Source organism: Nannospalax galili, unplaced genomic scaffold (genome assembly GCF_000622305.1).
Source record: "Nannospalax galili isolate Female #2095 unplaced genomic scaffold, S.galili_v1.0 scaffold556, whole genome shotgun sequence".
Lineage (NCBI taxonomy): Eukaryota > Metazoa > Chordata > Mammalia > Rodentia > Spalacidae > Nannospalax > Nannospalax galili.
Window position 1 is genome coordinate 462307 of NW_008338253.1, and position 23097 is coordinate 485403.

At 38.6% G+C, this 23097-nt stretch overlaps 1 long non-coding RNA gene across 1 annotated transcript; it reads right to left on the minus strand.

Moving 5' to 3' along the window:
• Window positions 1–5279: 5279 nt before the first annotated feature.
• LOC115070364 lies at window positions 5280–8667 on the minus strand. Its single transcript, XR_003849531.1, has 3 exons — window positions 8490–8667; window positions 7344–7483; window positions 5280–5355 (listed from the first exon to the last, which is right to left on the minus strand). It is a non-coding gene; the product is annotated as an uncharacterized LOC115070364 (long non-coding RNA).
• Window positions 8668–23097: the final 14430 nt, after the last annotated feature.

Genomic DNA, 23097 nt, shown 5'->3' on the forward strand with positions numbered 1-23097 from the left:
GGAATCATAAGCTAAACAAATGCTTCTTTCTATAAATTGCCTTGGTCATGGTGCCTTATCACAGCAATAGAATGGTAACTAATGCAACATCCTTGTAAACACTTGGCATTGTCTGTATTTTTCATTGTCACCCTCCCAATAGATGATAAATTGGCTTTTAATTTGCATTCCACTAAAGGCTAATGATGTTGAGACTCTTTTCCTGTGATTAGCTGTCATATGTATATTATCCTCTAGTGAAATGTGGGTAAAATCTTTTGCCTGTTTTTAAAAATTGAGCAGTTTATTTTCTTAAAATTACACACACACACACACACACACACACACACACACACACACACACACACACACACACACACACACACACACACACATAATTTGGTGTAAGACCTTTATTGGATGTAGTCTTTGAATTGTCTGGACAGCGCCTTTCACAAAACAAAATAATTTAATTTGTTCAAGTTGTTTGGCATCTTCTTTTAATGTGTTCTGCAAATGTTATATCCTTACATTTTACATTCAGATCCATGACTAATTCATTCTTGTTTTTCTCCAGAGTTTGAGGTTTGGCTAAGTTTTTTCCATACATGATGTCCAATTACTCTTTTGTGATGATCCATGTATGTCCTAGGTCATAACCAATGTGTCAAAGAATCCAGTAATTCTTTGTTTTTAATTTTATTTTTTGTTGATTTCTTTTGCTATTTTCATACAATATAGCTTCACAGTATTTAGATCCCCTCCCCAATCTGTACCTCCTCTCACTCCCCCCCCCACAATTTAATGTACATTCTTATATATGTAATATGGCCTAGAGAGTCTGATTTGTGTCCTCAAATGATCTTCAGTGTGGGTCTATCCACTGGGCCCACTAAGAGTCCCAGCCATATAAGACACTGGCTTTGCCCATCCCAGCAGTCATCGAGTGCCAAAAGTTCCTTAGTTTGGTTGGTATTTCTTACCAACTTCCCTATGTCGATACTGAGATTTTGTCTGGTTTGAGCTTTCCTAAAACTTGTGCACACTGTCACCATTGTTGTGAGTTCATATGGGTAACTAAACAGCTATCTGGAAGACTCTGTATTGTTGTTGTCATCCACCCCTCTGGCTCTTACAGTCTTTCCACCCACCTCATCTGCAATGATCCCTCAGCCTTGGAAGGCAGAGGTTTGAGATAGATGTCCTATTCAGGAATAAGCACTCTGCAACCTCTTGTCCTCTGTGTATTGACCAATTGTGGGTTTCTACGTCAATCACCATCTGCTTCATAAGGAAATTTCTATGCTGAGAGCTGAAAGATGCATTATCTGATGTGTACAGGTTGCTTTGAAGATGTGTCACTTATGGTTAAGCAACTCATAGACACTTATTCTCTGCATTTGACCAGTTCTGGAACACTGTAATCGTCTCCATTTGTTGCAAAAAGAAGTTTCTTTGATGAAGGGTGAAAGATACACTTGTCTGCAAATATGAGGATGCACATTTAGAATAAAGTAAGAAATTAGGTTGGTGTAGGGACGTGGCAAAGGTAGGTTTTTCTCTACGATCTATGACCTCTCTAGCTATGTGTATTTGGCTATGTTTACAATATCACATGAGTTCCCTTTCTTTGAACCCACCTTAATTCCAATTAGAGAGTCCTTGATCATCCCCAAGATCAAAGAGCCACTACTGCACTAGTAGCAATAGTTTGCAAATGTGGTACATTTTTATAATGACTAAAACAATGGTAAAGAAAAACAAAATCAGGAAAATTTCAGGTACATGGATGGAAGTAGAATCTGCTGTACTAAGTGAAGTAACACAGACTCAGAAAAACGAGTGACATATGTTCTCTCTCATTTGTGAATCTTAGCTTCAAATCCGTAGATGTGAGTCTATATCCTGATGTAACTGCAGGAGTCAGGAAATTGAAAGGAACCATAGGGATAAGGAGAAGAAGGAGCTCAAGAGAGGGGGATTGTAGGTGAGAGGTGTTATTAAAGGGGAAATGGAGAAAAGGGTAGGACACTTTAACTTCAGAAAGAGTAATGAGGTTTATACAGGGGGAGTGAGAATAGAGGTAAATAATTCTTAGATGGTATGAAAAACCAGAGGGAAATATATTAATTCAAATTCCTACTGAAAAATACACATACAATAAATAAAAGAGTGCATGTATATAGCCGAAGGCTATATAACAAAAAGCACAGTGCCAGGCAGGAGAAACCTCCCTTTGAGTTGTTGGTCAGGGTAGTCTAAGAGACCCTCAAAATAACAAAGGCTATTGTCACAGTCCTTGATTGCCTCCCAGAACTTGAAGGCAAGGCCCTATTGCTGAAAACAGGACATACTTCAGGCCTGGGGCAATTGCACTGGAACTGACCTGATAGCCTCCTCCCTGAAGACTAGCTCTCATGATATCATAGGAATATACAAGCTGTTGAGGAAGAAAACCAACCAATGGCTCTGCTCAGCTACAAGTCTAAAAATCAACAATGACTGGGCCCAGGAAAGAATTCAGCAATTCTTCATATTCTGGCAATGTTTCACAAGCTGTATCTGGCTTGGGTTTGCATGAGAACTGGCAATAGGAAATAAAATTGAATTGTGACAGTGAAAAAAATCAAATTACTCATAATCTTGTATTTTTCTTTCCATGTATAAATATGTCATCCAAGGAGCTCTCTGTGTATAGAAAAAAATCTGAAGATTACCTTTCAATTAACAGATAGTAATGGGACTTTAACTAAAATTATTGATTCAGGGGTGTTTTCTTCTGCGTCACTGCTAAGTATTTGTTCAAACAGGCAGAGTCTAGGGGAAATTGTGAAATCATAAAGATTATCTCTAGCCCTTTCCCTACTCTACCCTTTCAATTGAGGCATTTGAAGAAGTTAATCATTCTGATTCTGAACTGCGTGAAATGCTGGCCAACAATTTAATTGTAATATTTCCTCACTCCTCTAAAATATACACCTTATTACCATTGAAGTCATTCTCCTACAATCATTTACTCTGGGAATTCTTGATTTTGAGCAGAGGTCAGAATTTTCCAGAGTTTAGGTAGGAACAGAAAATCTCAAATGTTCACAATGAGTGCCTTTTATTTTGTGGTCTGGTATTTTAGAAAATCAGATTAAGAAATGCATAGCATAATTTTGTGATTGGAAAAGGGTTAATAAGTATGGTACCAGTGACAAATTTTATGGCAGAAGCAGATGACATTCAAAGGACCAGGTGTTTTTCAATCCTACCGTTTATTTGCTCAAGATCCCACTCAGAATCCTCCAGCCATCTCTTCCCCCATAGGCTGATTGCAATCCCACCCCTTAGAAGTGCAAAGGTCAAACTGTGCATAAAGGAGATTTATTAACATAGTAAAGGCTATCAGGCATTAAGCAAACAGTAAAACCACTGAGGTTTAAAGTTCATCAGTGTCTCAACAATAGTTCCCAATGCTCCCTGGAACTAACAGACACTTCCAAAGCCAGGGTAATGGAGGCCCTGTGAGAACCTCGGCACTGTTTCCTGTTGACAAGGGCTTGGTATAAAAGCACTGTTGGGGTAATAATTTCCATGATATTCTCTCCTAGAGCTCAGGACACATGTCCTTGAATGCCCTCAAAAACCACCCTTGGTGAATGCCTCTTTCCCAGTTCTAGATCTTGATGAAATCTATAATCATCTTTATGATTGATACATGTCTGTAGGCTCTACTTATTAAGTCTTCTTGTGCTGCCCTTGATTGTTTTAAAGCCATATCTGCTAAAGAAGTACAACACCTCACCTTAAACTACTGATGATATACAACCATCTTCGTAAGGCTGTTCCATGGTAACAACTCTGTGGCCTGTAAAATAGGACCTGCACAAGATCCAGAACCTAGACTTTATGAGAATCTTTTGTCTCCAATATTAAAGTTTGAATGGAACTTTGTTGAATATTTAGAAAGGTGGGTTGTTAGATATGGGCACTCTCCATCACTTGTTTCATTTCCCACATTTCTATTTCTTCAACTGGAGTTTAGTTGAACCATTTCTTTCTTAAGATTTATTTCATTTGTAAGTGTGTGTGTGTGTGTGTGTGTGTGTGTGTGTGTGTGTGTGTGTCCTGTGCAGTGTCTGCTGTGGACTCTAACTCAGGTCCTCTGCAAGAGCAGTATGTGCTCTCAACTGTTGAGCCATTACTCCAGGCCACTTAAACTGTTTCTTCTAGGGAATTAAGTAGTTTATGGATTACTAGGTCACCCTTGATTGTTCCCCAGTGTACTGCCCATTAAGGAATATTCATGTCATGTTGGAAGCAGTATAAGGTGAACTAGTCCAAAGCTTTGATAGTCAGTTACAGGTTGGAGACATTTTAATTGCATATAAATGATTCAGTCTCTCTAAACCTATAAGTACAGAAGTACTAGGACATGTGGTGATAGCCTACGTCTGTCCCAGTTGTAGGCTGGTTCTAGTCAATTTCCTAGTAATTCCTATCATCTATTCTTTGGACTTCTATTAAAAATGCCCTATCGAACCAAACTGCTGTCCTCTAAACTAATCAGGAATCACAAAGAAACAAATTCAGTGTTTCTCAGTGAAGATCTATAGGGAGGTGTCTTTTCTTTGTTCTTTCTTCTAATAAATGATGTGAAAACAAAGAACTTTGTTCTCTCTCCCTACATTAACTGCCTAACATTGCAAGTTTCTAATCTTTTATTGTTCTTACATAACCCTGACATGCTAGCCAACCTATCCCATTTGAGATGGAAATGAGATAAAGTAATTAATGATTGTAAAGTGCTTCAAAAATACAAAGCACTCTTTAAATTCTAAGGGTGTTTACTGCCTTCCAGTATAAAGCAGAAGTATAATAAAAATGGATCACAAAATCACTTCACTACTATGTCCATACCTCTACTTTTTTGGCCAAAATTTACAATTATATGCTCCTTATTCAAAGCAATGAGAGACATGAAAGCAATTCAGTTATTTTCTAAAGTAGGTTTTCCTCCAATCAGTTGAATAGAAAATGGCTCTGGAGATACCAACATTACAGTTTTCAAAGATCGGACGACAGTAATGCATCAAGATCACCTTCAGTTCCTGGTAATGTCACTGAGTTCCCTAACAACCCAGAGTCCTTTTCTGCAGTGAATATTTCTTTTTCAGGAATTTCAAATGCTGCTTAACTCAAAATGGGGCTATGTCCAGATAAATTCATGCATTCCATGTGCTTACTCCATCTAAACTGAAAATCATAGCTTCACAACATGGTACATTGTAAACTACTCACTGTTTTCCTTTCTGGTCCTCTGATTGACTGGAATGGAAACTGTGACTCCCTGTTGCTAATCAGCACACAAGATTTTCAGACTGCATAGTGCTAGAATGGAAAAAGTTCAAAATTTCAATTTTCCTTTTTGGTTTCTGTTGAATATACATCTCATTGTAAAGTTGTCGATCATGAGGCCAGTCATTGTAAGTGCAATACCATCTAGGTGTCATTCCCATGTGCTTTTCCTTATGACCATTGAATCCTATGCAGCAGGACCCCAGACAAGGAGGATAAATAATCCAGGCAACCATGCTTTAAGAAAGGGACAAAGGGTAAATATATTATTAACTTTAAAAGAAATTATCTGATCAACTTAAAGTAAAAGGTATTTGCGACTTATTGTGCTATAATTCCAAGTGGAGGAGGATTTTAAATATGCCAGATGTAACTACCATGCCTGAAAGCCCATCTAGTTCTTTATGTTTGAAGAAGCCTGGGGAATTTAGCAGAATTCCACAAATGATTATGATGTGCGGAAGCGTGTAAAGAATTGTGTTTTCATCGAAGGGCATGAAAACATCCTTCATTCACAACTCAGGGTTACATTAGAACCAAACTCATATATAAGTATTTTAAAATTCCGAAATTGACCAAATTTTTCAGAATACTCTGTGTTGTTTTGTGTCCTTCATTCTGACACTGTCTTTTGTGTTGGTAAAGTGATGCTGATCCCTGACATTGTTCTCTAACTTTATTAAGTGAATATAATTAAAAGTTATTTGCGTTCAATTATGTCCTTATCTGCTTGTTTGATTGTGCTTTCTCATTTCATCAATACTAATTTTACCTTCACTTAATCAAAGTGGTAAAATAATTAGATAGATAAGAGATTCAAAGTAAAACTGATGCATCAGCCTTGATAAGACCCTAAGGACTCCTGAAATAGCAACTTCCTTTATCGTTGTTCTTTAGATTCACCTTGATTTTTATATGCATTTTAAATTGATAGGGATGAGGTAGGTTATCAAGGGAACCATCAAATTCAATAAAAATGTCAAGAGGCAAGAAAGGTAATAATGCTTCAACATCTACTATTATAAAGAATTTCAGTAAATATATAGAATCTGGCATATGTAGATGTTTCAAATTCAATGAGAAACTGGGTTGAAAATGATCCCTTTCATGGTGGTTTGAATGAGAAGCCTCCACAGACTCCAAGTATTTGAATATGTGAATATGTGTCCCCAGTTGGTGGCACTGTTTGTGGAGGCTTAGGAGGTGTGCCCTTGCTAGAGGAAGCATGTCATGGGAGGGGGCAGAATTTGAGAGTTCATAGCTTTGCACTGCTTCCAGTTCTGCCTCTCTCTGCTTCCTGTGCCTGCTTGAAGATGTGAGCACTCAGCTTTCTGCTCCCACTGCCTCCTGCTATGCCTCCTTGCCATGATGGACTCTTACCCTTCTGGAACCATAAGCCCAATAAACTCCTACTATAAGTTGTCTTGGTCAGATTGTTTTATCACAGCAACAGAGAAGTAACAAACTTACTTTGCAACAACTCAAAAAGGAAGATCTTACATGGTGGATTTCTTAAACCCTTTGTATCAATTTTAAAAAAATATTGTTTTTATTTTATGCGTATGTGTATATTGCCTGCATGTGTGTAAGTTCACCTGTGCCATGTAATCCTCACAGAGGACAGAAGAAGGTGTCAGATCCCCTAGTACTGGAGTTATGGGCAGTTGGTAGCTGCCATGTGGGTGCTGGGTATTGAACCCGGGTCTTCTCCAAGAACAGCCAGTGCTCTTAACTTTCACTGAGCCATCTCTCTAGCCCCGGGTTTCTTAAACTCTTAATGTGAGCAAAGTACCTTCCATATTAGAGTTATATCTGCAATCATAAAGTGTTAGAAGATGGGCCTTGAATATCTTAATCCACTTCTCTCCTCAAGATGAATACCAAAGTACAGTGACACTCTCCAAAGTACAAAAATGGGGAGAAAGAGAGAAAGCAAGTATTAAAATGAGAAATAGGAAATAGCTTCTGTATTTTAATGAAAATTCATTATGGATTGAGAGAAAACGAGGAGTTTTCAGTACCTAGCATCAGAACCTTATGTCCAGTTCCCATTGAATGTCTTAGTGCAAAATTTTCTGTCCTTTCTCCATTCCCCATAAAGCCAGGTTATCAGCAGAGGAGACAGCAGATGCTCCCATGGAGGGCTTTGAATCTTGGAATGCTAAAGAAAAAAAGCCAGGGGGATGAGATTTATGGTGTTGTTAACAAGTAGTGCTAACTGTGTCAAGTTGCTTGCAGGGCTTACCTTGGTGACCAAGTCCAATGGTACCTGTAGACTAAACAGAGGCATCAACTATATCTCAGTCTCTTGGGGCTTCTTTCCCTAGTTTTCCTCTTTTACTTCTCTCCAGAGTTTCTGTTTCTGAGTTCCCAAATCTTTTCCCATTAAAACTTTTTTTTTCCCCAAGAAACCTGCCTGATCCAGAAATTGGCATCGTAGGGGACTGGAGAGATGGCTCAGCAGCTAAGAGCAGTGGCTGCCCTTGCACAGGACCCAGGTTCACTTCCCAGCACCCGCAAGGTGGCTAAAAACCATCCGTGGCTCCTGTTTCAGGGAATCTGATGCCCTCTTCTGACTTCTGCAGGCATTGCAAGACACAGGTACACTTAACATGTGTGCAAGCAAAACACTCATATACGGAAAATAAAATAAATAAATAAATATTAAAACTAAATTGGTATCATAAAGTACGCTGCAGAGAAAATTGATAAAAAATAGTTATTGGCTGACTGCCAGCAAAACTCCCCTGTAGAAACACAGCAACAAATCAGCTTATCAATTGCCTATTGTCAACTGCAATGCCCACCAAGTATCTAATGAAAAGAGAATATTGGAAAGGGCCTGCTGAATTCACTGACAGCTGATAGGTAGCTTTTTTAATAGTAAATAGCTTAACGGGTTAAAAAAAGTCATTTGCCTCCACAGAAGTGAAATGGTCAAATATAAATTCAGACTTTGATTTGATCCATTGTGCTGATGTATTCTAATATTGATAGTATTCGCAGCCCTCACAGGTTTGGGAGGTGCATATCGTGGCATTATCAGGGTTAGATTGAAAGCTGAAAATCTGACATGGAAATATATGAGAGGATTTAGAGGCCCCTATGAATGCTGAACCCTTAAATCTCATTGAATCTCTCTTGCCACCTTAAGAAATCTCTCGTACCTTGCCTGTTGAAGCTGTTCTTCCCTTGATTGAAGATATTTTTCACCTGAGGGTGATTTTTACCTCACAAGATGAAGCTGGTTCTCTTCATGTTCCCTTCCCCATCAGTTGTCAGATGTTAGAATGACCTCAAGGAGGTGACACTAACAAATTCATAAAGCCAGAGGAAGTCGAAAAATTTCTGGATTTCTACTTTACTTCGGAAACATCCTAGGAAATGAACATGGGGATGTAGTATAAGGATGCTTGATCAAGGCTGAGAAACACAATCTTAGATTGGTCTGGATCTAACACTTCAAGATTCATGGCAGATTGAGGAGTTATCCTGAATCCACTATGTGAGAAACGCAAATGCTTCCAGTGAGAAAAACTTCCAGAAGTGAATTTTTCTTGGAAAGAGAGAAGATCTGAGGCATGGATCCATACAATTTCATGAGTAGTGGTTGGGTCAGGAAAGTGGAAAGATGTAAGGAGCAATATTAAATGCTGGAGCAAGAAGGTTTTGAGAAAAATGTAAAGAGACTTTTCAGAAAACAAAAGTATTAACAGTCTCGTGAATGTATACTACACCATGCACACCATATGGAGTAGTCTTAGGTCTGTCTTATTTATTACTCTTATTAATTTCCAAAATAAATTACTATCTCTAAAAATGTTACATTGTGCTGGGCGTGGTAGTACACACCTTTAATCCCAGTACTCAGAAGGCCAAGGCAGGCAGCTCTCTGTGTTTGAGGCCAGCCTGGTCTACCTAGTGAGTTCTAGGCCAGCCAGGGCTATATATTGAGACCCTGTCTCAAACAACAACAACAACAACAACAACAACAATAACAGAAACAACAAATGTTACATCACATTTAAGCACACAAATATATCATAAATTCTTCCTACATAAATAGAAGCTAAAAATCCCCAAGATTGCATTGAAAGGGATGTATGTTCCCTGAACTTTAGAAATCAACAGTCCAAGGAATTTAGGTGTTCTACTGGGATATTGAATAGAGAATTCTATGGAATAGAATTCATGTATACACATTTTAGCTGCCCAATATTTGAGTTCCTAACTAGACTTGGGTAGCTTAGAACGATCTAGAAAGATAAAGGGTCATTATTCACAACAGGAAATGGAGGAAGGAAGGAAATGAGATAGAAGGCAGAACTACAAATATAAAACCCAGCACTCTGTGTTCTGGATTGTTTTACTATTGCAGATTAATAAAGATTTAGGAGGTCATTTATTAGTGAAGACTTATTTTTAAGAAAGGGACAAAGCCTTCCTTCTGAAATTTTACTATTTATTATTTTGTACTAGGAACTGAACCTTGTGCATAGCTAAGAAACACTCTACCACTGTACTACATCCATAGTCACAAACTCTTTCTCAGTATCCAGAAATCCCAATTATATGAGTTTTTAAATATGAGATTTGAAAGAAGGTAGCATATCATTTTCCCCTAGGAAGTCTAATAAACGTCTGCTCCTCATCGGAGTACTGACAGAGGAACTAAACTCACCTAAACAGATGTTCTCATTCAGGACTTTGCTCTTGATAATATAAGTAAAATGAAATGGGGAAATGAAATTATCAGCATAGTAAAAGCAATTGCTGCCTACCCCCCACTGGTATTCTAGAAGTTACCCATTCTTTATTTCTGCCTTTTTCTTCCTGAATCCCAGCCTTCTCAGTCTGAACACCAGTGACAGCTTCAACTGCTGGTATCTTTACCTATGAAAGTCCATTTGCATGGGCTACATCAATGAGCACTCACATCTTCAATCTTCTGGTTGGGACCAACCACTGGAGTTTCAGGAAAATGGAGAGAATGAAGATATATATTCTAAGTCATTGCTCCTCTACTACATTGGCATCCTGGTTTGGCTTTCTCTCAATGGAAATTCACTGTTCTTCTAGAGGTAGCCATCTCTATACAACTCTCTCTCCTTTTGAGTTCTAATAAACGTTCTATCCTTCATCTCTTTAGGTCACACAAATAGTAACAGCCCCCTGATGTTAGTCCTGAGTCCTTGCACCATGTTTTGCGTTTGTTCCAACCACCTCTAAAACGAGTTATTTGTAAATAAATTCATCTCAAATTATCTCAATAAGAGGTTGTCATCTGTTTTGGAAGCCTGACTGATAAGTATTCAAATGTATTTCTTTTCTGGTTAATGTGACAAACACAACAGGCTAGCATCCTAAGAAAAGTACCAAGAAGAAACAAAACCTCAGAATTGGGGCCCAAAATGACATTTTTAGTGAATGATAGAAAATGAGACTGAATACATCACAGGAGCTCTGTGGGGCAAAAGTCATCAGTGATCAGCAGGAAAGGTGAACAGGAGAAAGAAATTGGGTATGACTATGATAAAAGATTATCACATAGTTGAATAGAAGCATCATTTATGAAGCCTAAAACTTCATTGAATATATTCTAATAAAAAAGCCACCTACACAAAGGCCCAAATAAAAATAGCTTAAAGTACACTTAGAAAGTTTTAAAGCCTGATTCCCAGTCACAAAAGGCAATGACTAACAGTTGATATAAAAAGGAGCTTTTGTTCACAGGCACACAATTGCTGAACAGTTGGGCCATTCATTTTCAAGTGTCTGGCCACCATTAGGTCCTCCCTCACTCCCGATTCCTACAGTGCTTTTCACAATGTAAAATCCAAGTAGGTTCTTTCAGATGCCTCCTCCCCATTTTCTTTGCCGTCAAAGAGAAAAGCTGTTCCATGTTTGGAATGATGCAGCATGAAAATGCTATTAATCTGGCTCCATCTAGATGCACCAAGTCTAACTGCAGGGCTGCCTCCAGCTTAATAATGGGAATGTGTGCAAAGTCATGCAGTTTTAAAAACCAAGGCCAGGAGACACAAATAATGAGAATAAAAACTATACCAAAGTATGTGATATGTAAATAGCTTGCTGAAAGCCAGACACTGCAGGTTTTGTTCATACCCTTTCATTTAAACCACACAATCTTGCAAATTATAAGTTAGAATCCTGATTTAACAGACGAAGAAAAAGAGACAGTAGTAAATGACTTGCCCTGGTTACCAAGTTTGAAAGGAACAAAACCTGGATTTAAAGTCTTACTATTCCAGACCTGTTTTCTCAAGTGGGGAGAGGATTCCCCTGGGAATTCACAAGTCAGTCTCTCTTGGTAGAAGGCCACAAATAACAGAATTTTTAGTTATGTCTCCTTTCTATCTTACCGTCTCAACTATGCTATTCTATGGCCAGGCCTATAAATCCAAGCACTCAGGAGACAGAGACAGGAGAATCTCCATAAGTTCAAGTCCAGTCAAGGCACTACGCAGCAAGAACTTGTTGCAAGATGTACAAAAAACCTTTATTTTTCATGTACATCTTACAATGTCTATATTAGTTCAATTGTACAGAAATACAAACACTACTGTGTATGAGAGTAACATTCCCTAATTTATACCATTGTTCTGCACCGTCTTCTTCAGTCCCCCCCGCCCCCACCCTTAGTAGGTACAGTAGGTGCAGCAGCTTATAGCCTGATGTGCTGAGTATCTCCTCAGGAAAGCTGATCTTCATGAGCTCCATCAACGGGCTCTCTTGTTTTTTAGCTTTCGGTTCATTATAAATGAAGATGAGTAAAATGTTTGATGGCTGCTGCTCAGGACTTTTACAAGAGGCAGGAGTGTGCTCTTAGGAGAACAGTTTTGGGACCAGACTGTATATGTTCAACCTTCAGTCCTTATCTAGTTTTGGCTGAGAAATCATGGATAAGTTAATCTCTGTATGCCTCAGTTTTTTTTTTTTTTTTTTTTTTTACTGTAGCGTATGAATTTAAATAGTTACTGCATAGATGCTTAGAAAAATTTCTGGTGAAAAATAAGATAAAAGTAGCCATCTAGGATACTCTGCTTCGTTATCCAACTACTGACATAGATCCCACAAAGGTTTTTCTGAACTTGCATCCCGAGCTAGATCTTGAGCTATACAGGGCCATCATCACATCACGTTCTTTAACCACCTTCTTATTCATCAGCTTTGGTTTCTGCTCGATAATGTTTTATGTGCCCATCAAGTTACCCTTCAAACTATTCTTCAAAATAACTTTGTTTCTTAAATCAAATTAAAGTAAATCTAATTTCCCAAAACTTTGCTTAATGCGAAGTTTATGTGTTTTTTACCTCCCAGGCTCTTTGCTGTTGTTAATATATAGGAACATATCTCATGCTGGTATCTGGAAACAAAAAATCAACAAACATTCTTGGCAACTGCAGCTGAGAGACCTACTAAAAGACAGTAAATGTCTCATTTGGTTGGCTTGGCCATGCCTGGCAGAAAATAATGCTCAAGTTACTGCAAAAAAGTCACAATTAAACTATGGTGTAATGGAAGCAGTCCAATCATCAATGTCTAAAATAACTGCGACTGAATCATGGTCCAATAGTTGCTAATAGAATTGCGTACAGATTACTAACTCCTATAATGTGATATAATAATTCCTATAATTTATTTTTGGCACGCTTGAAGATCAAACCTGGGGCCTTGCACGTGCTAGGCAAGTGCTTTACCTTGACTACAGATTTGGGGGTGAGGTGTTTAGCAAAGTAGATACCCAGATAATGTAGATTCTTTTAGACCATTATTAGGACTTTGATTCCATTTTGAGTGAGCAAGGAAAGCTTTGGAAGATGTTGAGAAGAGGAAGTCATATGCCTTTGAGAAAACTGTTCTGCCTGATGTGGTGGAGCATGCCTGTAATCTCAACACTCAGAATTTTGAAGCAGGAGAACTGAGTATTTGAGACTAGTCTTTCTCAAAAACCAAAATAAATATAGCAAGACAAATAAAAACAAAAGGATTATTTTGACTGCTGGGTTGTGAACAGTATTAAAATGAAAATAAGAACATCAAGAAATGAAAGCCTGTGCCAAATAAAAATTGTTTAAAAAGTCATAGAAATGTTGATTATTTATTATTATTATTAGTGTGTGTGTATGTGTGTATGTCTGTGTGTGTGTGCGTGCATGCGCACATGCTCACATGTGAGTAGATATGGATGCATGTGTGCCATAGCATGCACATAGAGGTCAAAGGACAACTTTCAAGAGTTGATTCTCTCTTATTATCATGGGTTTCTGGGATCAAACTCAGGGTGTCATGCTTCCTCATCACGTAATTTTACTCACTAAGCCATATCTCCAGCCTAAATTTTTATTCTTTAAAAGTGTAGTGTATTATTACTTTACTATTAGCTGTGATAAAACACCATGACCAAAAGCAATTTATGGAAAAAGAGTTTATTTTGGCTTATGGCTACACAGGGATGAGGATCCCTCATGACCTGGAGGTATAGCAGCAAGGGGCAGACACGGGGCGGGGGCGGGAGCAGAAAGCTGAGAGCTCACATGTTCAACTGTAAACATGAAGCAAGAGTGAACTGGAAGTGGCTAGGGCAATGAGCTCTCGAAGCCTGCCCCCTTGTGACATACTTCCTCTAGTAAGGCTACACTTTCTCCTTGACATCCCATTCCATGACATCCCAAACAGCACCACCAAAGGGGAACCAAGTGTTTAAACACTTGAGCCTATGGGATGACATTTCTCATTCAAAGCATTACATATAGGTTCAATAGAACAGGATGTTTGAATAGGACAAATTACTACTCAAGGGGAAAATAATTCCAAATTGCTTTCAGCAATTAACAACTTCTTATCAGGATGAATCTTATAACAAAAGTTAACTAAATCCTCCCATCTTTTGATAATAAATGCAGTCAGATCAACACAAGGATACTTTGGTGTGGCTTACAGTCACATTCAGAATTAAACAGAAAACTTTCAATGCTAAAAGTAAAACAGACACTTTTAATATCTGCTTGATTCTACCATGTCTAAACAAAAATTGTTTGAATAATAACTATTCCAACAGATGCTTGGTCTCAAAATTAAGGGCAAAAGTTTGTTACGAAATGGTTATACCAGCTAAGTCATTTTTCTTCTCTGTTTTGCTCCTTTATCCTACTGTGTGAATGCCTGCATTTAGTGAAGACTTCCCTCTGAAACTGCTCCTGAAAGGAGAGAAGAAGGAGGTGAAGTAAAGTAAACTTGAGCCATCCTAGGGCCTAAGAGCACGTGCTCTGATTTTTTATGGTCATTATATGAAACTAGAACAATCTGAACACATATTTAAAGATAACGTAAATAAAAGGGATCCAAGCACACTACATTAAGCTCAAAATCTATACAGTAATGAAGATAGTCAATTTCTTTTTCCAAAATATATATATTTTTAATTTTATGCAGATGAGTGTATTATCTGCAGGTATGTACATGCACCCTTGTCATGTAGTGCCTAAGAGGTCAGAAAAAGCGTCAGACTCTACTGGAACTGGAGTTACAGACAGTTGTTAACCACCATGTAGGTGCTGAGAATTGAACCTGGTTCCTCTGCAAAAGCAGTCAGTTCTCTTAATCTCTGAGCCGTCTCTCCAGCCCCAGGTAGCAAATTTCTTGAGGATTGGATTGGGTGATATTTCTCAGACATGTTTTTGTCTTCCTAATATTATTTTTTATAATTCCTCAAGAAGAAGATGGTATATTTCTAAAGTTAGGTTCTTTAGTAAGACAGAAAGAGATTCAAATCTCGAATCTATTTCTTTGGAGAAGCTTTAAAAACTCTACATATGTTAGTGTTTTTATCTATTAAAATGTAGGTACTCAATAACATAACCCAATGAGTTTTATGATGTTTCAATTAGGATTTATAAAATACTTAGAACTATGACTGTCCATCAAATGGCAGTGATTATGAATTTCAGCTTCTGTAAATGTCTTATTATTTTACATTTTGAATATCTTGTGCTTTTTTTCCGTAGTACTGAGTATTGAATCCAGAGCCTCACTCATGCTAAGCAAGTGCCTTGCCACTAAGCTATATCTGTAGCCTCTTTGTATATTTTATTTTGAAACAAGATTTGCTAAGTTGCTCAGGTTTGCCCTGAACTCACTTGGTAGAACAGAGTGGCCTTGAGTTTGCAATGCTCCTGCTTTAGCTGCCCGAGCTGGTATTATAGTACCAGTCCAGGCTATATTTTACATTTTGCTTGACAAAGAAAATTATATTCATGATAAAAATGAAAACTTATGCAGATGGTTGTGACTTCTTATTCCATAGTACAGAGGAAACTATTAAACAGCACAGTCAATATTGATCCTGATTTTTACCTATGTGTATAAGATATTCATCTATATATTGCATATATGGCAATTCACTCTTTATAAAATAGTAGTATACATACTATTTTGCAACATATTTTCATTACTTAAAGTTTGATCTTATCTATCTATCATCTATCTATCTATCATCTATCTATCTATCTACCTATCTGAAGGTCATATTGATTTTCAATTCCTTATAATATAAGGTTTGCAAAATGATGGTCTTATATACTTATTTTTATACATCATGAAATGATGACCATAATCAAGCTAATTAATACATATATTTTCTCAAAGTTACCTTTTTGGTTTTTCTCTTTCTTTCACTTTGTAATAAGAATACTTCAGATCTACTTTTTAAAATAAATTTTATTTATTATTTTTATGGTATGTGTATGAGTGTATTGTCTGCATGTATGTAAGTGAATCCATGTCATGCAATGCCTGAGGAGGTCAGAAGATGGCATTGGATTCCCCTGGAACTGGAGTTATAGATGGTTGTTAGCCACTATATGGGTGCTGGGACACAAACCTGGGTCCCTTGCAAAGAGCAACCAGGGTTCTTAACCACTGAGCCATCTCTCTAGCCCCTAAGATCCTCTCTTTTGGCAAATTCCAAGTCTTTAATACATGATTATTAACTTATTATCATTAGAGTCCTAGAACTTATAAACTTTATAATTGGGAAGTTTATACCTTGTAGCCATGCCCTTATCATGTTCCTATCTCCTATCCCACAACACCCACTGTTACACTTTCTCTTTCTATGAACTTGACTTCTTTGACTGCAGTATAAGTAAGATCATGTATTATTTTTCTTCCTGTGTTTGGCTTATTAGTCTCAGCATAGATCTCTCCATACTGTTGAAAATAGCAGAATTCCCTACATTTTTACAGCAGAATAATATTTTATTACACACGCACTACATTCTCTTTATTCACCCATGTGTAGACACGGGTTGTTTCCATATCTTGGCTCTTGTGAACAATATTGCAATGAATAAGATGTAACAGATAACTCTTAGAGATACTGATTTCATATCCATTTAATATGTACACAGAGGTGGGATTTCTGAATCATATGGTAGCACCATTGTATACTACTGAATTGAAATCTAATTAAGCTAGGCCAAGTGGTGCAGGTCTATAATTTCAACTACTTTGGAGGCTAAGGCAGGGGTATTGCAAGTTCAAGGCCTGCTTTGGTTACAGAATATATTCAAGGTCAACTTGAGAACCCTAATGAGACCTTGTTCAAAATGAGGGCTGGCTATATAGGTCATGCATAGAGCACCTGCCTTGTATGTGCAAGGTCCTAGGTTTCATTCTTTAATACTAAATAAATAGGGAAAAGAAAAGAAAAAGATACTGATTAGTTTTATTATTTTATTGAAATATTTTAGATAACTTTAATTTTTGCTCTAACAATGATATATTTTACACATATTTTGAAAATATTATCTTACAAAGAAATAGTTTTTTGTGTGTCATTTTTAGAACAAAATTGGTGTTCCCCATTTCTCTTCCCCATCCCCTCTCCCTGGTTCGTATCCTCCCCTGGGGGAGTAGCCTCCTTCTTCCGCCTTTCATGTCATGTTGAACCTTTTGCTCTCATTCCCTTTTCCTGGTCTCCTATCTTGTTCCATACTTTACACCCCTCCTTACAACTCATGGGACAAAATATGAGATTTTTCTCTTTCTGACACTGTGTCACTTCAGGTAATACAATACTTTCCAGTTCCGTCCACTACATCTAATTTGGTTCCATTTCCTTGTCTTGAGTGTATTTTTGTGCAAATTTCTATGCCTATGGAAAAATTCTAGAGCAAGTTATCCTACAGAAGTAGTGTCTCCCGATTGGCTGGTTCCTCCAATGGGTGGGGCCCGACACGAGCAGGAAGTAGGAAGGATAGAAGCCAGGACCCGCAGGTAGAGCGTGATGGTGTAGGAAACTCGCAGCCAGCGCAGCAACTCAAAGACAGAATGGACTGACTCCCTGTGGATCTGGGGCGAGATCACTGGCCCCGGAGGCGGAGGTGTGAGTGAATGCTAGTGGGCCTATGGGCGTGGCATAGTCTGATAAGGCAGGCTCTGAGTCGCTGCAGCGCTGGGCTAGGCACTGGGTACTTATTCCTTTGTAAGTTAATAAACTCACATAAAATATATTATGTGGTTTGTCTGATCACGCAGGAGACACAGAGAGAATTCAGGCCACAAGTAGTTACGCTCAGGAATAATTATATACATTTTAAAAATAACTACATTTTATGGTTAAATTATCTTTTGAAAAGGACATAACCTTTTGAATTCACTAACCCTAACCTTAAGCCTAACCTTAATGCTAACCTGGGTATTGAGACTCTTTTAACCCTTGCCAACCAAATACATTTTAAAAAATGAACTTCAATGATTTGTTTGCTTGCATTTTAATAGTAAGTTAGTTTTCAAATGCTTGAACTTTGGAAATTTTGCACAAGCTCCCCATTTTCTCTCATTTATGATTTCTAGATTTTATATAGACACAAAAGCCATATAAAAAAAATATATATATATGACATGAATGTAAAAGCAAAATTGTCTCGAGGAAGAAAGGGAGTAAAAAGGATGGGGAATGGAGAAGAAAAGTGATAATTGGGGGTAGATATGCTCAAAGTACATTCTATACTTGTAAGAAAATGTCCTTTTGTGTTCCTTCTGCTCCCTGTCCTCCTTCTAGCCTTGGGCCTAAGCCTCCAGCTCTTCCCACCTCAGATCTCTGGAGGAGCCTCCTAGCCCAAACCCTGCCCACTGCATCCTGATTCCCTGCACCCAGATGAGCTACATTCTCCAGCTTCAGGACCCACACCTACTCTGCCTAGTTTGTTTGACCCTCCACAGGCTGTCCCCAACTCTGCCTACTACCCTGGTAAGTCAGACCGTGCTCAGTGCTCCTTGATTCCCCTGCACCCCGAGGAGCTCCATTTTCTCTCCATAAGCTGTCCCCCATCTTGCCTTGGGCCTAGGCTCTCTTCTGCTCGTACAGCCTCATATCTCTGGACTAGCCTGTCTCCTAGTTCAGATCCTGCCCACTGCATCCTAGGCCTTGCCCTTGGCTCCAGTTCTGAGCTGCCTAACAGAGACCAGCTTTCTCCCCTGCCTTGGGCCTAGGCCCTCTCCTGCTCTACCTGCCTCAGGTCTCTGGACTAACCTCCTAATGCAGACCCTGCCAAGGGTGTCCCACACCAACCTTAGCTATTGATCTTCCTGCCTGAGACCTCCTCACTAGCCTGCCAGAACCAGGCCACTGGACCCCGATAGCCTTGAATTCCCTTCACCCTGCCAGAGAGCACTTTGTACTTAGCTTGGAACCATCCTGTTCCAAAAAAAAAAACAAGAAAAATGAAAATTGAGAACCTGAAACACACACCAACTAACTATTAATAGCTGAGGAAAAAGCAACCAAGCTACATCAACAATATAAACTAAATAAAGGTAGAACAGAATTTCATATCAGACACACAACCAACAAAAGAAATCCATATGCCCAAATGAAAATGCAAAAACATAAATTATATGAAAAACCAAGAGACTATGTCCCCAACAAAACCCACTAGGCCTACAGAAGTATACTACAATAAGAATCACCCAGACGAACCCCAGGAGGCAGAATTAAAAAGAATAATCATAAACACGATTAAATAACTTAAAGAACACACAGACAAACAACTCAAAGAAGATATAAACTCCTGCTTGAAGCTCAAGAAAATACAAATATATGGCTGAATGAAATGAAAAAAAATTGTAGGACTTGAAAAGTAAATTCACAAAAGAGAAATATTGAAGAAAACCCAAACCGAAATGAAGACAGAATTGAAAAACTCAGTAAGTCAATTTGAAATGACAGATTATCAAGACTGGATGACAAAGTTGAAGAGCTGCACTACTCAAGCAAAAACAAAAAATATGAAAAATTAAATAAAACAGGACTGGAATATGCAGGAAATGTGGGACACCATGAAAAGACCAAATCTACACATCATAGGCATAGAGGAAGAAGAAGAATCTCAGGTTGATGGCAATATACCAAGCAAATGGCACTAAGAAAGAGTTAGAAATATTGAAGAATATTCAGGTTGAAATGAAGAAGGAAGTGAAACACCCAGTAAGCCAATTAGAAATGACAGAGAAAGCCTCACCAATAGAATGAATGAAATGGAAAACAGATTATCAAGATTGGAAGATAAAGTTGATGAACTGGACTGCTCAAGCAAAGATTATTAAAACTTTAAGAAAACACAGGACTGGAATATGCAGGAAATGTGGGACACCATGAAAAGACCAAATCTACACATCATAGACATAGAAGAAGGAGACGAATCTCAGGTCGATGGCACTGACCAAATCTTCAACAGGATTATAGAAGAAAGGACAGACATACCTATCCAGATATGAGAAGTACACAGAACCCAATTAGGAACAGAACAGATACTTCCCATAGCATATCATAGTAAAAACTAAATATACAGAACAAAATGAGGGTACTGAAAACTGCTAGAGAAAAGCAACAAGTTACATACAATAGAAAACCTATTAGAATTACAGGTGAATTTTCAATGCAAACTATGAAATCCAGAAGAGCCTGGTCCAAACTATTCCCAGTTCTAAATGATCATGGATGCCAACCCGACAATACTTTACCCCCAAAAACTATCATAGAGGGGAACAGAAAAATTTTCATGACAAGTATAAGCTGAAAGAATTCATGTCCACCAAACCAGCCCTACATAAAATACTCAAAGCAATACAAAGGACTGAAGACAGGATGACTATATCCAAGAGGTTACTGAAAGAAAATAAATGAGGGTATAATTACAGAAACATAAAATAGGATGAAGAACACAAATTAAAATGACAGTAACCAATACACATCTTTCAATACTAATTTTAAATATCAATGGCTTAATGTTGGGTAGGCATGTCCTCAGAGGGAACTAGAACTGAACACCAGGAGACTCAGAGGAGGAGGGTCTAGGGACAGCTGCTGAAGACCCTGGGAAATGCAGAGCACACTGGGCAAAAGGGAAGGAGTCACCATTTTGTAATGGAGTGCACAGACTGCAGGCAGGATGCCCATGGATGGCGCAGATCTCAAATATGGGCGAGAAAGAGCCCCCAAGATTTCTTGTCTTTATAAGTGACCCTCTCCCTTCTTATTCCCAAAACTGTAACTTAAGAAAGACATTGTGGTGGTTTATCTGTCCTAGTTAGGACCTTGGGGCCCTGGGATCCCAGAGAGTGTGTGCGGGTCTCCTCAGAGGAAAATTTGGCATGACACCTCAACTCTCCAGTTAAAACATTCAGGCTAGGGGCGAAAGATGCCAGCAGTTAAGAGCACTGACTACTCTGGCAGAGGACCCAGGTTTGAGTCCCAGCACCCACAGGGTGGCTATGAACCGTCCTTAACTCCAGTTCCAGGGGAATCCGAAGCCCTCTTCTGACCTCCACAGCATTGCACAACATGGGTGCACTCACATACATGCAGGCAATACACTCATATACATAAAATAAAAATAAAAAATAAAATTTGTTTTTTAAAAAAGATTCAGGCTAGTGGAATGGATTAAGAAACAAAATCCATCTTTTTGTGGTTTTCAAGAAACTCATCTCACCTTCAAGGACAGGCACTATCTTAGGGTGAAATAATAGCAAAACTATTCCAAGAAAATGGCACTAAGAAACAAGCAGGTGTTGTGAATTTAATATCTGACAAAACAGACATCAAATTAAAACTAATCAGAAGAGATAAAGAGGGTCACTTCATTCTGATCAAAGGAACAATTGACCAAGAAGCTATTACAATCATGAACATATATATGCACCAAACTCTGGTGCACCCAATTTCACAAAACAGTACTATAGGACTTTAAGACACAGATTAACTTCAAACCAGTAATAGTTGGTGACTTCAGTGGAGCTGGTACTTACCTGGAAGCCTTCTCCCTGAAGACTGTCATAGTTCTAGAGGATACTATGCTGCTAAGGGAGAAAATCAATCAATGGCTCAACCCCAGCTTTAAAGCCTAGTACACATAACCACACAGCAAAATATATCAGTGTAGTAGTGGAACTTTTATTTGGGGGGTAATCAACATCTATCTAATTGAACTTAAAGCCTTCTCAGTGGAAGGGAACTCATGGGTGGCACTGTAAATATAGCCAAATACACATGACGTGACTGGAAAGGTCATACATCCTAGAGAAAACCCTACATCTGTAATATCCTCAGACAAATGTAATTTCTTACTGTATGCTAAATATAGATCCTTATATTCACAGACAAGTATTCCACTCACCACTCATCAAATAAGCCTCTTTTTGCAACAGATGGAGGGTACTTCAGAGTTCCACAACTAGGCACATACAGAGAAAATGTGTCTGAGAGAGGCCTAGCCCTAAGTGACACATCTATAGTGGAACTGCTGCATCTAAGACTCATGGAAAATAGGGGAGCAGGGGGTAGAAAGAATAGTAATGCACCCCTTCCCAGCGAATCTTCTTCATACAATAGAGTGGCCAAAGTTTAGAGAATAAGAATCTTCAGAGTGTGTGTCCCTGGACAGGATTCCTATATTAAACCTCACTGCTCTGAGGCATTACAGAAGAGGGGATGGCAATATTGTAAGATCCAAGGTTGGTGCATGAACATAAGGAAAGAAGGGTCTCCCAGGCCTCTGGGAACTTGCTCATATGAACTTCCAGCAATGGTGATAGCATACGTAAGATACATGGAGACTCCTGAGACAAAAACCCAGCATGGAACTGGGTGGGAAATGGGCAGCAGGCCTCAACCTTAGCCAAGGAACTATTGGCAACACATTACTGCTAGGTGAGGGAAAGCTGATCTTCTTTAAGGCAGTCATTCTAGATAGGCTGACTAGACTCCAGTGAATAAACTTGTACCAAGGGGCATCTGGGACAAGAGATTGACTCCATAGGCCTTAACATATATGACAGAATGCATTAAATCCAGTGTGGGGCTCTGGAGGGGGAGCTGATGGGGCAGGGCATCTAAATATGATCAAGATTTATTGTATGACGTATAAAAATTGAAGAAAAAATATATATTAAAAAAGAAAATGTCCTTACGTAACCCAGTACCATGGACCATGAATATACACCAATGGAAAAAAACATTCCAAGAATACATTTAAAATAGGTGCATGTCACTACCATCCTCAGGCCTCTTGGGGTAAGTCTATAGCACAGCTCTCCTTGCCGGGACACCCTAAGCCACATTCACCCTTCCATCCCTCCCGCCATTCTATACTCCTAGTCTGGGCCCTGCGCCATTCCTAGTCTTGGGGCCCCAGACACCTGGGGAACCAATACTGCTTCCTGATCCTTCTCACCCAGACCAACTCAGTG